The sequence below is a fragment of the Phyllobates terribilis genome, unplaced genomic scaffold (assembly GCF_046119375.1).
Source record: "Phyllobates terribilis strain yellow unplaced genomic scaffold, ASM4611937v1 Scaffold_1__5_contigs__length_1240528914, whole genome shotgun sequence".
NCBI classification, from domain to species: Eukaryota; Metazoa; Chordata; class Amphibia; order Anura; family Dendrobatidae; genus Phyllobates; species Phyllobates terribilis.
Genome location: NW_027362761.1, coordinates 453,133,691 through 453,149,308, shown reverse-complemented (window position 1 = coordinate 453,149,308; position 15,618 = coordinate 453,133,691).

Here is a 15,618-nt window from a genome sequence, read left to right as displayed (position 1 = left end):
TCTTATTCCTGAGGCGGACAGGTCTACAAAAATGGGGCTGTACCAGAAGGCCCTTGTTGCGGAACTATTAAAAAAATTCCCATCTGAAAATGCTGGTGGCAGAGGGCACACTTCGTTGGAAAACCATGGAGTACAAGCGAGTGAGACACAACTTCAATCCAGCAGAGGCAGGGGAACACTGTCAAAGTTCTGGGAGAGTTTTCGAAGACCCTCCCATCGCACAGGCCCTGAGGCGTGGGGTACTCTCACAAGGAGTGCAAAGTTTGGGAAGATACTGAGGGAGTACCTTGCCGACCGTACCAACGTCCTCCGTGATTCCTCTGTGCCTTATAATTATTGGGTATCCAAGCTGGATACGTGGAATGAACTGGCTCTCCATACCTTGGAGGTCCTGGCCTGCCCTGCCGCCAGCGTTTTATCAGAGCGGGTTTTTAGTGCCGCTGGTGGAATTATAACTGATAAGCGCATCCGCCTGTCAACTGAAAATGCTGACAGGCTGACTCTTCTAAAAATGAACAAGGGCTGGATTGGGCCAGACTTCTCAACACCACCGAATGATAGCAGAGTAACATAAACTCAAATCCAGTGTCTTTTCTTGGGAGGTGTATTCCCATGCACCTTTTCACACCCACACATGGGTATACGCTTCCTGATTTTGTCTATTTGCTCTTGTCCTCCTCCTTCTCCTCATCCTCCACCACCATATCACCAGGGTGACCGTGGTCCGTGATGCAACACCCACATAATTTTTTTAATGGGTGTTTATGATGCCACTTTAAAAAAATTTTATACAGTATATTCATGTATACCCCCCAGGGGTAAATGTTTGTCAGCCCATACACTTAGTGCATGGGCATTACAAGTATAGGAGGCCCGCTCCTTTCTAGTGGGAACATTTTTTTATGAGGCCCTCCTCCACGTCTCTTCCAAGGGGCATTGAAGTGCCTCCAAATTTTTGGCAGCCCTTGCATTCACTGCATAGGCCAACACTATGGGAGACTTTCTCCTTTCTAATGGGAATTTGTCGTTACTGTGGCCCTGCTCTGTGTGTCTTTAAATTCTTTGTGGGGTTTTTCCTAAAATTGGTCAGCCGTTGGACTCACTGCATACCCTATAACTGTATAGCAGACCCTCTCCTTTCTAATGGGAACATGTCGTACCTTGTTACTGTGGCCATGCTCTATGTGTCTTTAAATTCTTAGTGGGGTTTTTCCTAAAATTGGTCAGCCGTTGGACTCACTGCATACCCTATAACTATATAGCAAACCCTCTCCTTTCTAATGGGAACATGTCGTACCTTGTTACTGTGGCCCTGTTCAGTGTGTCATTAAATTCTTAGTGTGTTTTTTCCTAAAATTGGTCAGCCGTTGGACTCACTGCATACCCTATAACTGTATAGCAGACCCTCTCCTTTCTAATGGGAACATGTCGTACCTTGTTACTGTGGCCATGCTCTATGTGTCTTTAAATTCTTAGTGGGGTTTTTCCTAAAATTGGTCAGCCGTTGGACTCACTGCATACCCTATAACTATATAGCAGACCCTCTCCTTTCTAATGGGAACATGTCGTACCTTGTTACTGTGGCCCTGTTCAGTGTGTCATTAAATTCTTAGTGTGTTTTTTCCTAAAATTGGTCAGCCGTTGGACTCACTGCATACCCTATAACTGTATAGCAGACCCTCTCCTTTCTAATGGGAACATGTCGTACCTTGTTACTGTGGCCATGCTCTATGTGTCTTTAAATTCTTAGTGGGGTTTTTCCTAAAATTGGTCAGCCGTTGGACTCACTGCATACCCTATAACTATATAGCAGACCCTCTCCTTTCTAATGGGAACATGTCGTACCTTGTTACTGTGGCCCTGCTCTGTGTGTCTTTAAATTCTTAGTGGGGTTTTTCCTAAAATTGGTCAGCCGTTAGACTCACTGCATACCCTATAACTGTAAAGCAGACCCTCTCCTTTCTAATGGGAACATGTCGTACCTTGTTACTGTGGCCATGCTCTATGTGTCTTTAAATTCTTAGTGGGGTTTTTCCCAAATTTTGGCAGCCCTTGCAGTCACAGCATGGGCATTACCACTATAGGAGACCCGCTCCTTTGTAACGGGAACATTTTTTTTTACTGAGACCCTCCTCTATGTCTCTTCAAAGGGGTATTGGGTTGCGTCCAAATTTTTGGCAGCCCTTGCAGTCACTGGATACGCAATAACAGTATAGGAGACCCACTTGTTAATAATGGGAGCAACAAAGCATAGCCGGCTGATGGCTCTCTAACAATAGCTACGGCCAACTGCTGGCCTTTTAAGAATAGTAAGGGCCATCTGATGTCCCTGTAAAAATAGGCTTTGACTTTCAGAGTCCCTCCATCATAAATAAAAAAGGATGTGTCTGATGTGTCACACACCACATTGCCAGATAAGGTTATAAAATGTTAAAATGACATTTCCCGGTGAATGCATTTGTCTTAAAAAATAACGTAAAAAAAGAAAACAATAGGATCTTTCTTTAGTATAAAAAACAGCGTCACCAATTTAAGCTCAATGTAATCACATTGTTTAGCTCATGCACCTCCTCCTCCATCTCTGAAATGATCACATCAGTCACAAGCTGACAACACTGCAGCACTGCCTTGGCCAAGCGGCAACAGGCTGTGCTGAAGATAACATGCTTAATTGACAAACCACCCAGTGCTGCAGAGTTGTTGAAAGCTGTAACACAGCAGCCTGATCTGTGGCTCTCACCGCTTAACATACCGCCAGGCATGGTCGTGTGTGACAATGGGCGGAACCTGGTGACGGAGAAATGACAGCCGGTTTCCCTCTATGCCAGTCCTTTCACTGAGCTAAAAAATATGGCTGTGGTGAAATACAACTCCCACTGAGAAGCTGTTTCAGATTGAAAAACATTGTGCCCACCAGATGATTTGATTCTGAGGGCTAACCTTTCTCCCCCGCTCAAGAGCCCCATAGCAGCTGCAAAGTTAGCGCTATCATGAACTCTCCTGAGGTAGAAGCCAAGGCACACCAGAGGATTCTCTGGTGGGACCGTCCAACCCTGCTGAGAAGCAGTCCTGGCTAAGAAAAGTGTGTGGGAAGGTTCCCGGACACTCTATGGCTGCTTTTTTACTGAGGAGGAAACACATGCAAACACAGGGAGAACATACAAAGTCCTTGCAGATGTTGTCCTTGCTGGGATTTGAACCCATAATCCCAGTGCTACAAGGCTTCAGTGCTAACCACTGATCCAATGTGCTGCCGTTCACCCTCTAATATCTAACAGGCTTTAGAAACTTGCACCTACTGCCACTCTATCTTCAGCCCCTTTGTGAGAAAATGTATTTGGGCAGCCACTCAGTCTACCAAATAAAATTCCTGAGAAGGAAATTGGGGATGGCTTTGCTACTGTTACTGGGGGCAGTGCTAATACCATGGCGTCGTACCATAGTTTGCTGGAAATATTCCAGGCTGGTAGGAGGCAAGCAAATTCCCACAGAAAAGTACCAGCAGTAATGTTCAGGCCACATTTCAAGTGCAAGCAGCTTTAGAGGACTTCCTGGGTGAAATGACACGCAGGGTAGATGCCAGTCCTTTCACCGAGCTAAATACAACTCTCAGCCAAAAAAGTTGTGGACTGGCTCTGTACCGTCCCTGGCCACATTCACCTGTCCACGTGTTTGTGGTTAGGCGGCCCTCCCCAGTAAGGGCACGGGTAATGTTGTGGGACCCATGCTTGTGGAAGGCGGAGGCGATACCGGGAAATATAGTGGCGGCTGGGGACCGAGTATGGACACCCAGCCGTCGCCGGCATGAGGTTGTGAAAAGCTTCCGCCTCCACGAGCTTAAAAGGCCATATTTCAAGTGCAAAGAGCTGCCCAGAAATCTGGCAGTTTAGTATTGCGGCTGGTGGGTGGGTGGCTGGCTGCATACTTGCACTTGCATTCCAAGTAACAGAAAACTAAGCAGATGGTGGCCTTTATCATCATCATGGCCTCACCTCGGCACTATGAACTCTCCTGAAGGAGAAGCCAGGGCCCTCCGGAGGAGTCTCCGGTTCTCTGGTGGGCCCGTCCAACCCTGCCGAAAAGCAGCCCTGGCTAAGAAAAGTGTGGTGTGGGGGAAGGTTCCCGGACACTCTATGGCTGTTTTTTTTAATGTGGATCGGCCATGCTTATGCATGTTATTTCTCAAAACGCATTACAGATCAGGCCTTTGTCCAACTCTGTATTCCAGAAATTAAATGCGCAAAGAAAGATGTGTGTGTCAAAGCACCACCGACAAGTGCGAGTTCATGTTGGACTGGCTGCCATTGCTTCTGCAACAAGCTCAATTACAGGACTTCCTGGAAGAAATGACACGCAGGGTACATACGGTTTCCCTCTATGCCAGTCCTTTCACCGAGCTAAATACAACTCTTAGCAAAAAAAGTTGTGGACTGGCTCCGTACCGTCCCTGGCCACATTCACCTGTCCACGTGTTTGTGGTTAAGCCGTCCTTCCCAGTAAGTGCACTGGGGAGGGCACAGGTAATGTTATGGGACCCGTGCTTGTGGAAGGTGGAGGCGATACCGGGATATATAGTGGCGGCTGGGGACCGAGTATGAACACTTGGCCGCCGCCGGCATGAGGCTGTGAAAAGCTTCCGCCTCCACGAGCCTAAAAGGCCACATTTCAAGTGCAAGCAGCTGTCAAAAATTTGGCAGTATAGTATTGCAGCCTGTGGGTGGGTGGCTGCCTGCATACTTGCGCTTGCATTCCAAGGAATGGGGTAGGGACAACTGAACGCTGCAGTGGGACAAGGACGTGGACGGTGATTTTTGCAAGTCTGCAATAACAGGTGCATGGCGGGAGGCATCTTCGCATGTGACGCGCCCCCTGGGACATATTCCTTTTTGAGGGGAATACCCGGCACCGGATCAGATGGGGGGTTGTAGTCTCCGAGCGGCTGTGACCCGGTCCCGTGCCCAGGGCGTCAAGCTATGTGTTATGTGGCAGTCCTTACTGATGTTATAAGAGTTCTTTTGTGTCGACTACGCCACCCGTTGTAATGCGGTCACTGTGGCCGCCGCTGCAGCAGGGTCCGCTGAGGCTGATGGTGGATGTGCAGCTTGGTGGGATAACCCCCAACGGGAGGGGTATAGCCTCAGAGGGGACAGGCGCAGAGGATGGGGGTTGTGGTGGTGCGGTGCAGCCGGCAATGAAGACAGACTCGGGTTGTGCAGTTAAGGGAGTTTACTTACTGCTGATGTTTCGGTCACTCCAGCTGTTAGTGACCACCCGAGCCGTGCTGCGTCCACCAGGTCCTGGATCCGGCCAACCCCCAAACAAGTCCGGAGCGTGGCCCTGAGCTCTCCCTCTGTCCTTTCTTCAGCCGTCCCCACCAGTGATCCACCTAGGTCCAGCTCCCTCGGGCCTTCTGTTGGGCAACCCTTGGCCTTAGGTTCCCTGACCCTCCATGTGGTATGCCTTCAGGGTGGATGTAGTGGGTGGCCGTGGCAGATGCTGCCCACAGCCTCCGGTCTCTGGCTAGGGATGTTTTTGCCCCCACCAGCTTGGGTTCCGGTACCCTTGTGCTGACTCCTCACCCGGTGCTCTAATTTGGGTTCTTGGGTCCCTTCAGTCTTCCCCCTCTGGGTCTTTCTCTTTCTTTCTCCTCTCTCTCTCTCCAGGGCTGCTGTTTCCTTCTCTGCAGCTGACTTGTTCTCAGCGTCTGACCCTGATCTAAGTTGGTGCCCTCCTTATATATCCCTCTATGTGTGAGCTCAGGTGACCAGCACCCAATGAGCTCCTATCACTACCCAGACTGCTCCCCCTATCTGCCCCTACACTACATGGGATGTACCACCCCCCTCCCACTCCAGCCAGGAACAGGCTCGGTTGTACCTGCACATTTCTAAGTGGGAGTACCGTCGGCCTGCTCCTCTGAAATGGGATGTATGTAGTGCATGCAGTCTATCTGAGCTCAGTTCCACACTCCTTCCCTACCCGGGAGTGGAATATCACACCTCTGGGTTGAGGTGCAATACCCCTGTAGCAGCCGAATCCTCAGGGTGCTACATTCCCCCCTGGTAAATCACAGCACGTCCTCGGGCTGTAAGACAAAACACCAAAACATACAAAATTTTTATATGAACATATAAACATATAAACATTATATATAACTTTTCATATAAAACATTCTCGTAGACTTCTCTGGTTTCAGGTTCCTCCTCCGGACACTGTGCAACGTGTGTCCGGGAAAAGTGCGACAGTCTTTCTAGAAAAATGGTTTCTCCTATAAAACCGGTAGGGGGCGCTTTAGGACGCGCAACTATTTACAGGGGAATTTGGCCGTTCTCAGTCCCCGGCCAAGTAAAGGGAAAGGGATGGCTGCTCACAGTCCTCAGCCTGGTTTGGGTAGGGGACACACGGGTTAAACTGTTCACTGGTCCCAACGGGGACTAAACTTTAAAGCAGCCACGGTTACTTGGGTACCCCGACAGGTAACTATATACAGTCCTTTGTACTATCTCAGTCATAGTACCTTCTAGCCTTGAACCCGTCCGGGTCTTCTGGCTCCTCCTCCCTACACCGCAACTCCTCCTCTGTCAGGCGATGCACGTGGAGGGCGTAAGGTCCCTTGGCACACTTGTGCCGGGTGAACGTTACCTCGTCACCGACGTAGAGGTCACGGCCTTTGTGACCCTCTGGCAGGTGGGACTCGACGTCCCGTCGGGTAACGAAGACGTCACCCATGGTGTTCCGGTCCTTTATGAAGCCCCACCCATGCTGCGCATTAAACTTTATTACCGTCCCGATGGTACGGGGACGATTTGCTGCATAGGGGTCCCTTCTGGTCCGACTCTTTTGCTCCGCGCTGCGGGTCTGGGCCCATTGCTCTCTGACCCGCCTCTCCTCCCGTTCTCTCTGAAACTCTGCCAGCTGTTGACGGCAACACTCTGTGCGTTCAGCTGCAGCTGCCCGAGTCTCTCCGGTGAACCCCATCAAATCTTCTCCCGTGGGGTCCCACACGAATTGGGCTTCTTCTAGTGGAGGCGAGACCCGAGTCACGGGCTTTGGAGCCGGGATCAGGGGCTCACACAGGGGACCTAACTTCTTTTGTCGCTCCAGCCACGCCAGCTGGCTGAAGGGGTCCTCTCCCAGATATGGCACCCTTGGTGTTTCGGGTGCGGGCGTGATGGTGGGGGCGCCCAGGTTACCCAGGCCTTGCGGCCAGGCCGGGGGCATCTGGAAGGTAAATGGAACTGTTAACACGGCGGCGCCCTGGGCTACCTGGCCTTGCGACCAGACCGGAGGCTCCGCGGAGGTAGATGGCTCTGCTGGGGATGCGGCGCCCGGAAACGCTAGGCCCTGCGACCAGGCCGGAGGCTCCTCCTCTTCCTTCGCCACGCTCCGGGTCACGACGCGTGACGTCACCGGGGTCGCGACGGCGGCTTCCGGTCGGGGCCTAGTCGGTGGCGGTGTCATGGCGGTCTCGGGTACGGCCGGGGGACCTTCGGGCTCTGCGACGGGGAGCTGGGGCAGATAAGCGGTCTTCCGGTATGGGGTATAGGCGTCCCCCTTACCTGCTGCCATGCGTCTCGCTCCCTCTTCTGCGCCGTCTCCGGCCTTAGGTCCTCCCGCGTCATCCGCAGAGGCAGTCGGTGTCTTCTTCCAAGGGAGCGGGTTCCGTGGACGGGTTCCAGCTTGCTGGGCCATCTCCCGGCCCCACTCCGCCAGGATCTCCCTCTGCACTCGGGCCATCCTTCCCGCGAGGCCCTCCAGGGCACTCCGCGCGCACTCCCGATCTCGGGGAAGCTGCGCCAGGATCTCCGCTAAGCCTAGCGGGGTTGTTGACTCCAGCAGGCTCCTGACCGTCGGGTCGGTGCTGCTCTGCTCTCCTCTTTCTTCTTTTTGCAGGCTCCTGGCCAGCGGGCCGGTGCTGCGCTGCTGCCGCTCCATTCCCGGGTCTACTCTTCCTCTCCTCGACTCCGGGTGCTCTCGCTCTGGACACCTTGCCTCCGGGTGCGCTCGTTCTAGACTGCTCCAAGCGACACCCATCTTTTTCCTTTTCTTTCGTCTCCTCCCACTTCGAGGGCGGTCCCGGGGCAACTCGGTGACTGTCAGCTCCAGGGGGAGTTCTTTCACGCTGACAGACACCTCCAGCATCACAGTCTCCGTTGGTGGGGGCGGTTTCCACTTTTGGCGCCATTTTCTGTCCCGGCCCACGATGGGATGTGGCCTCCTGCCCTCCTTTGGCACGCCCATAATGGCGTCCGCTGCTCTTCCAAGGCGGGAAATCTGCGGTTTTGGCGGGAATCGCTTCCCAGTGGCGGGAAACTCTGCAGATGGCGGGAACAAGCTGGAAATGGCGGACAATCGGCGGGAAACGACTGGTGATGGAGTCCGATGGCGTGGACCCTCCGGAACCGGCAGGAGTCTTCTTTCTGAGGTAAACTTGCACTTTTCTTCAGGCACGCAGTACCCGGGTGTTGCGGGCACGTAATCCTGCCGACTACGCCAAAGTTGACGCGCCCCCTGGGACATATTCCTTTTTGAGGGGAATACCCGGCACCGGATCAGATGGGGGGTTGTAGTCTCCGAGCGGCTGTGACCCGGTCCCGTGCCCAGGGCGTCAAGCTATGTGTTATGTGGCAGTCCTTACTGATGTTATAAGAGTTCTTTTGTGTCGACTACGCCACCCGTTGTAATGCGGTCACTGTGGCCGCCGCTGCAGCAGGGTCCGCTGAGGCTGATGGTGGATGTGCAGCTTGGTGGGATAACCCCCAACGGGAGGGGTATAGCCTCAGAGGGGACAGGCGCAGAGGATGGGGGTTGTGGTGGTGCGGTGCAGCCGGCAATGAAGACAGACTCGGGTTGTGCAGTTAAGGGAGTTTACTTACTGCTGATGTTTCGGTCACTCCAGCTGTTAGTGACCACCCGAGCCGTGCTGCGTCCACCAGGTCCTGGATCCGGCCAACCCCCAAACAAGTCCGGAGCGTGGCCCTGAGCTCTCCCTCTGTCCTTTCTTCAGCCGTCCCCACCAGTGATCCACCTAGGTCCAGCTCCCTCGGGCCTTCTGTTGGGCAACCCTTGGCCTTAGGTTCCCTGACCCTCCATGTGGTATGCCTTCAGGGTGGATGTAGTGGGTGGCCGTGGCAGATGCTGCCCACAGCCTCCGGTCTCTGGCTAGGGATGTTTTTGCCCCCACCAGCTTGGGTTCCGGTACCCTTGTGCTGACTCCTCACCCGGTGCTCTAATTTGGGTTCTTGGGTCCCTTCAGTCTTCCCCCTCTGGGTCTTTCTCTTTCTTTCTCCTCTCTCTCTCTCCAGGGCTGCTGTTTCCTTCTCTGCAGCTGACTTGTTCTCAGCGTCTGACCCTGATCTAAGTTGGTGCCCTCCTTATATATCCCTCTATGTGTGAGCTCAGGTGACCAGCACCCAATGAGCTCCTATCACTACCCAGACTGCTCCCCCTATCTGCCCCTACACTACATGGGATGTACCACCCCCCTCCCACTCCAGCCAGGAACAGGCTCGGTTGTACCTGCACATTTCTAAGTGGGAGTACCGTCGGCCTGCTCCTCTGAAATGGGATGTATGTAGTGCATGCAGTCTATCTGAGCTCAGTTCCACACTCCTTCCCTACCCGGGAGTGGAATATCACACCTCTGGGTTGAGGTGCAATACCCCTGTAGCAGCCGAATCCTCAGGGTGCTACACATGCGCCAAGGATCACTTATGATGGGCACACTTTTAGGCATTGACCTGGGAGTCAGAGATGCTTGCAGAGGTCTTCTCCATGCTGTTCCCATGTCTTTTCAGCACTGTATGCATGTGTCTGATGATGTGTCACACACCACATGGCCAGATAAGGTTGTAAAATATTAAAATGACATTTCCTGGTGAATGCATTTGTCTAGGTTGAAAGCAATTTAAAAGTGCAAAAACGCATCAAAAACGCTACGTGTGAACATAGCCCAAGTTGTGGAGGAGTATTTTTGTTTTTGGTTATTTATTTTGCCTTATATACAAGTCATTACCCTGGAAAGGATGTTCCTTAACATATTTCCCAGGAAAATCCATTTTGGTTTCATTTTTGTATGTTTTATTGTGAGTCCGTAAAAGTGGTGTAATATTCTGACCAAGTTGCTGACAGCAGTGATCTGGGAGTCAGAGATGCTTCCAGGGGTCTTCCCCATGCTGTTCCCATGTCATTTGAGCACTGTTCCCATCGATTTGGGTAATTTTTAGGCCCTCTGCAGACCACCGGGGGGAGCCACCTGAAAAATGCTCGAGTTTCTCATAGACTTACATTGGGCTCGTTGCTCGGGTCGAGCACCCGAGTATTCCAATTTGCTCGACCCGAGCAATGAGTACCCGAGCATTTTAGTGCTCGCTCATCACTATTGAGCAGCAGTACTCAAACAAGATTTTAGGATGTATAAAGAGAGAGAGAAATTCCCGCGATCCCAACGTACTGTTACCACTTTATAAATCACTGGTGAGGTCACATCTAGAATATGGGATCCAGTTTTGGGCTCAGTATTTTAAAAAGGATATTCAGAAGTTAGAGTCAGTTCAAAGGCGGGCAACTAGATTACAAGGGATGGAAGGCCTCTCGCATGATGAGGTGAAAAAGTTGGGCTTGTTTAGCTTAGAAAAAAGACGCATAAGAGATCTCATTTACATCTTGTGTCAGAGTCACTGGTGAAGTATGTGAGGGGTGATATGTTTCACGACAGCTACGAGCTTCAGTGAACTGAACCTAGAAGTTTCTTTAGCATGTTAGGTGCTGAAGAGGTTGAACAGCCATCTTGGGTCTGGTTCTTTGTGAGTAGGTGAGAGACGGGCGGGACGTCTACTCACCATATCTCCACCTGAAGGGTGTGGCTGGGAAAAGTTAAATACTCAGTCACTGTTTTTTTTTTCTGTTCTGGTCTGGAGGAGGAAGTCTCCAGACTGTGAGTGGAAGCCAGAGAGCTCCACAGGAGGACTTTGCTGAACTGTTTGTATTACCGAGAGTGGGCAAAACCCACTCACCTATGAACTGTGCTATACATTATCTTTTTGTTTTCCTGTTATTCCGGAGAGGACTTGTTTATTTTGTGGAACCCTGACGTGGATTATGCCGTATAATAATCTCACAGGAAGTTAATCCGAGCCCAGTTGAAGTGAGAGTGCTGGCAAGATTCCAGGAACATGTGTACCTGCCATAGAGAATGATGGATGTCCTGGGTGAAGCCAGAGATGTCCGGCAGCATGGAGGAGTTTATCAAGTCCAGAGCCAATAGCAGCAACACCAGCAGCATCTGCAGCAATTACAGCAACACCGGGAGCAACAGCTGCAGATCCTGCAGCAGCAGCAAGATCAGCAGGAAACAACCAAACTGTTGCTACAACAGATCCAGTTGCAGCAGAAAGTGCAGCAACAGCACCAGCAACAGCTGGAGCAGCAGCAGCAGATACAGCTTCTGACGGATGCCATCCAGGACAGACCGACTACCCCACCCCCAGGGCCAACTGATGACTCACACGTCAGGAAGGTGGTAAGACGGGCCATGCAGAAGATGACCCGGGGGATGATGTAGAAGCCTTTCTGACAGTCTTTGAGAGGGTGGCTGATCAGGAGAGACTTCCACCAGAACAGTGGGCAGAGGTTCTGGCACCATATTTGTCGGGCGAACCCCAAAAGGCATATTATGACTTAGCTCTGCAGTATGCCAAGGAATATGCCAAACTAAAGACCGAGATCTTGGCATACCTGGGAGTGAATATGGTGGTGAGAGCCCAACGAGTCCATCACTGGGCTTATGCCGGCGATAAACCCCCTCGCTCGTAAATGTTTAACTTACTGCATCTTGTTCAGAAGTGGTTGTAGCCAGAGTCTTCCACTCCTGTCCAGATGGTCGAGTGGGTGGTGATTGATAGATTCATACTCTCCCTCCCAGGTCGATAAAGACTTGGGTTGCCCAGGGCTACTCTCAGAACGCGGACGACCTCGTCGGTCTAGTAGAGAGGTACCAGGTGGTTGAGAAATCCCCGTACTGAGATACCCAAAAGGGGGTGGGTTCACCACCTAGGGGGTTCAGAGCCACAACTGGGGGGCGTCCCACTTCCATGGAAGGTGCCGCAAAGACTGTTGTTAAGGATGTGGTCTGTTGGCGATGTCACAATTGTGGACACATAGTCGCCCGGTGTCATATGTCCCCTGAGCCAATGGACTGCAGCCTAGGCAGACGGTGTTCCTATTATGCTTATCCGGCTTGCAGTGCGGACTGTCAACCCGGCGAGGGGTAACTGGCGTGTGCCGTGTCCATTAATGGAGTAAAGGTACTTGGACTGTTAGACTTTGGATGTCTGGTGACCCTAATCAGAGCTACCGTTCCCCACCAGTTGGTCCCTGCCAAAACCATGGGCATTCGGTGAATATATGGGGATGCCAAGGACTACCCTGTGGCCAGAGTGACAGTAGGAACAGACTGTGGTGCCCTGTCCCACGAGGTCGGGTGGTCAAGGACCTGAAACATCCTGTCATATTGGGGCGCAATTTCTCGTTGTTTTGGGACTTGTGGGAAAAGCAAACCATACTGAGTCGCGTGGACAAAAGCCAGGTCCCTAGGGAAGAACCCCCGTCAAAATCTCAAGTGGATGAGTTCCCACTGTGTCCTTGCTGGCGACGAGGATGAGACTGTGACCGAGGAGGCCGACCTCCCTGAGTTAGAAGTGTCCGGAGAGAGCTTTGGGACTGTTCAAGTTCGGGACCTGACCTTAAAGGGGCGTTTGACCAAGTTACTGTGTGTAATGGGGTTGCTTAAGAGCCGGGGGCCGACACCAGATTCCCCCACTTTGCAGTTCAGGGGGGGTTATTGTATCGAGTGACCAAACTCAGGGGTGATGAGATAGTGGAACAACTGTTAGTTCCAGGATCATACTGACGGAGGGTATTAGATATGGCCCATTCATATGTCTTGGGGGGGACACCTGGGGGTCAAGAAATCGCAGGAGAGGATATTGAGGAGGTTTTATTGGCCAGGATGTTACCAGGAGATCTTAAACTATTGTAGGTCCTGCCCCACCTGCCAGATAACCGCTCTCTCTTCACACTTCCGTACTCCTCTAATCCATCTACAGGTGATAGAAATCCCCTTTGAGAAGATTGCCTAGTGGGGCCCTTAGTTAAATCGGCACGGGGCCACCAATACATTCTGGTGGTCATGGACTATGCGACCCGGTACCCAGAGGCGGTACCACTAAGGAACTCATCAAGTAGGAGCATAGCCTGGGAACTTGTCCATATATTTGCCAGGACCGGTCTGCCGAAGGAGATACTAGCCGATCAAGGAACCCCATTCATGAGCAAGGTAATGAAGGAGCTGTGTAAGGTCCTCCAGATTGCCCAGCTGTGAACCTCTGTTTACCATCTGCAGACAGACAGCCTACTGGAGCGCTTTAATAAAACTTTAAAAGCGATGCTCAAAAAGGTCATAGAGAAGGATGGTCATGACTGGGACTACCTGCTACTGTTCCTGCTCTTTTCGGTAAGGGAGGTTCCGCAAGCCTCTAATGGTGTCTCCACATGTGAGCTACTGTATGGACGACACCGGCGAGGGCTCCTGGATATTGCCAAAGAAACCTAGGAAGCCGAAGTTACGCCCCACCGGAGCATCATAGAACATATCGCCCAGATGCAGGAGAGAATGGTGAAAGTGATGCCTATCGTGAAGGCGCATCTCCTCCAGGCACAGGAGGCCCAGGCAAGGGTCTATAACCGATCAGCAAGACTGAGGCAGTTCCAGCCTGGGGACTGTGTTCTGGTGCTAATCCCCACAGTCGAGAGCAAGTTTCTGGCCAAGAGCCAAGGCCCGTATGAAATGGTGGAGAAACTCAGTGAAGTTAATTATAAAGTCCACCAGCCAGGCCGAAGAAAGCCGCACCAGATATATCCTATAAACTTACTCAAGCCGTGGTGAGATTGGGAACCTGTAGGAGGCTCCTTGCCTGGGAGCCGGTCCCGAAGCCAAGGTAGAAGATGTCACGATAGCGGAGACTCTATTGCCGGCCCAGAAGCAACTGCTGCAACGAAATCATGACGTGTTCTCAGAGTTGCTGGGGCATACGCAGGTGGTAGAGCATGATGCGCTGACAGAGTCGCATATAAGAGTGAACCTGAAGCCCTATAGTATTCCTGAAGAACACTGGGAGGTGATCTCAACCGAGGTGGAAAGGCTGTTAGACCTCGGTGTGATAAAGGAGTCAAAGAGTGGATGGTCGAGTCCCATCGTCCTCATGCCAAAATCCAACAGGGAGTGGAGGTTTTGCAATGACTACCGCTGGCTGAATGAGGTGTCCAAGTGTGATGCATACCCGATGCCCCGCTTCGGCGAACTCATCGAGAGGCTTGGACCTGCGAGATATATTACCACCCTCGACCTGGCGAAGGGATATTGGCAGATCCCCATGTCTCAGAGGGCCAAGGAGCAGACGGCTTTCTCAACACGATGGGAGTTTCCAATACACTCGGATGCCTTTCGGACTGCAGGGGGCCCAAGCCACCTTCCAGAGGGCAATGGATCGGATCCTAGCCCCACATAAGAAGTATGCCACAGCCTACCTTGACGACATTGTGGTCTTTAGCCCAGACTGGGCTAGTCATCTACCAAAGGTACAGGTGATTCTGGATGCTCTGAGGAAGGTGGGATTTACTATAAATAAAAAAAATGTGCCATTGTGAAAGAGGAAGCCAAGCACTTAGGCTTTGTCGTCAGGAAAGACGAAATTAAGCCGCAAGTCAACAAAGTTGAGGCAATCCAGAAATGGCCGCAACAGCTCTCCAAGAAGCACGTTAGAGCGTTCCTTGGAATTGTGGGATACTACAGGCGGTTTCTCCCAAATTTTGCTATGAAGGCTGCGCCATTTACGGATCTTCTCAAAGGCACCAGATAGACAATGGAGAAATGGACGGATGAAACAGACGGCGTTCCAACAGCTGAAGCTGGCACTGTGTAAGCAGCAGGTCCTGGTCGCACCAGACTTTAATAAAGAATTTGTGGTCCAGACAGACGCTTCAGAAGTTTGGCTACGAGCCGTGCTCTCTCAGGAGATAAATGGAGAGGAACATCTTATTCAGTATGTGAGCCAGAAGCTCTCATCCTGCGTGAAAAACTATGCGATAGTAGAAAAAGAATGCTTAGCTATAAATGAGCCGTAAATACACTGAGATATTACCTACTAGGCCGAAAGTTTAAACTACGGCTACGAGCCTCAGTGAACTGAACCTAGAAGTTTCTTTAGCATGTTAGGTTCTGAAGAGGTTAAACAGCCATCTTGGGTCTGGTTCTTTGTGAGTAGGTGAGACACAGGCGGGACGCCTACTCACCATATCTTCACCTCAAAGGTGTGGCTGAGAGAAGTTAAATACTCAGTCACTGTGTCAGTATTCTGGGTTTTCTAGGTAACCTTGTGAATGATTTTGCCCTTTGTTAAAATGGAGTTTGCTGTTCTTGTATGCCCTACTTCCTATTCGTTTGTTTAAAACCCGGCTCAGGTGCTGGCTTCCTTGCTGGAGTATTCTGCTTCCGCTTCCCTTCAACCCAGCTGCCTTGTCCTACTATCATCTCCCAGATCTCTTGTGTATTTACCAGGT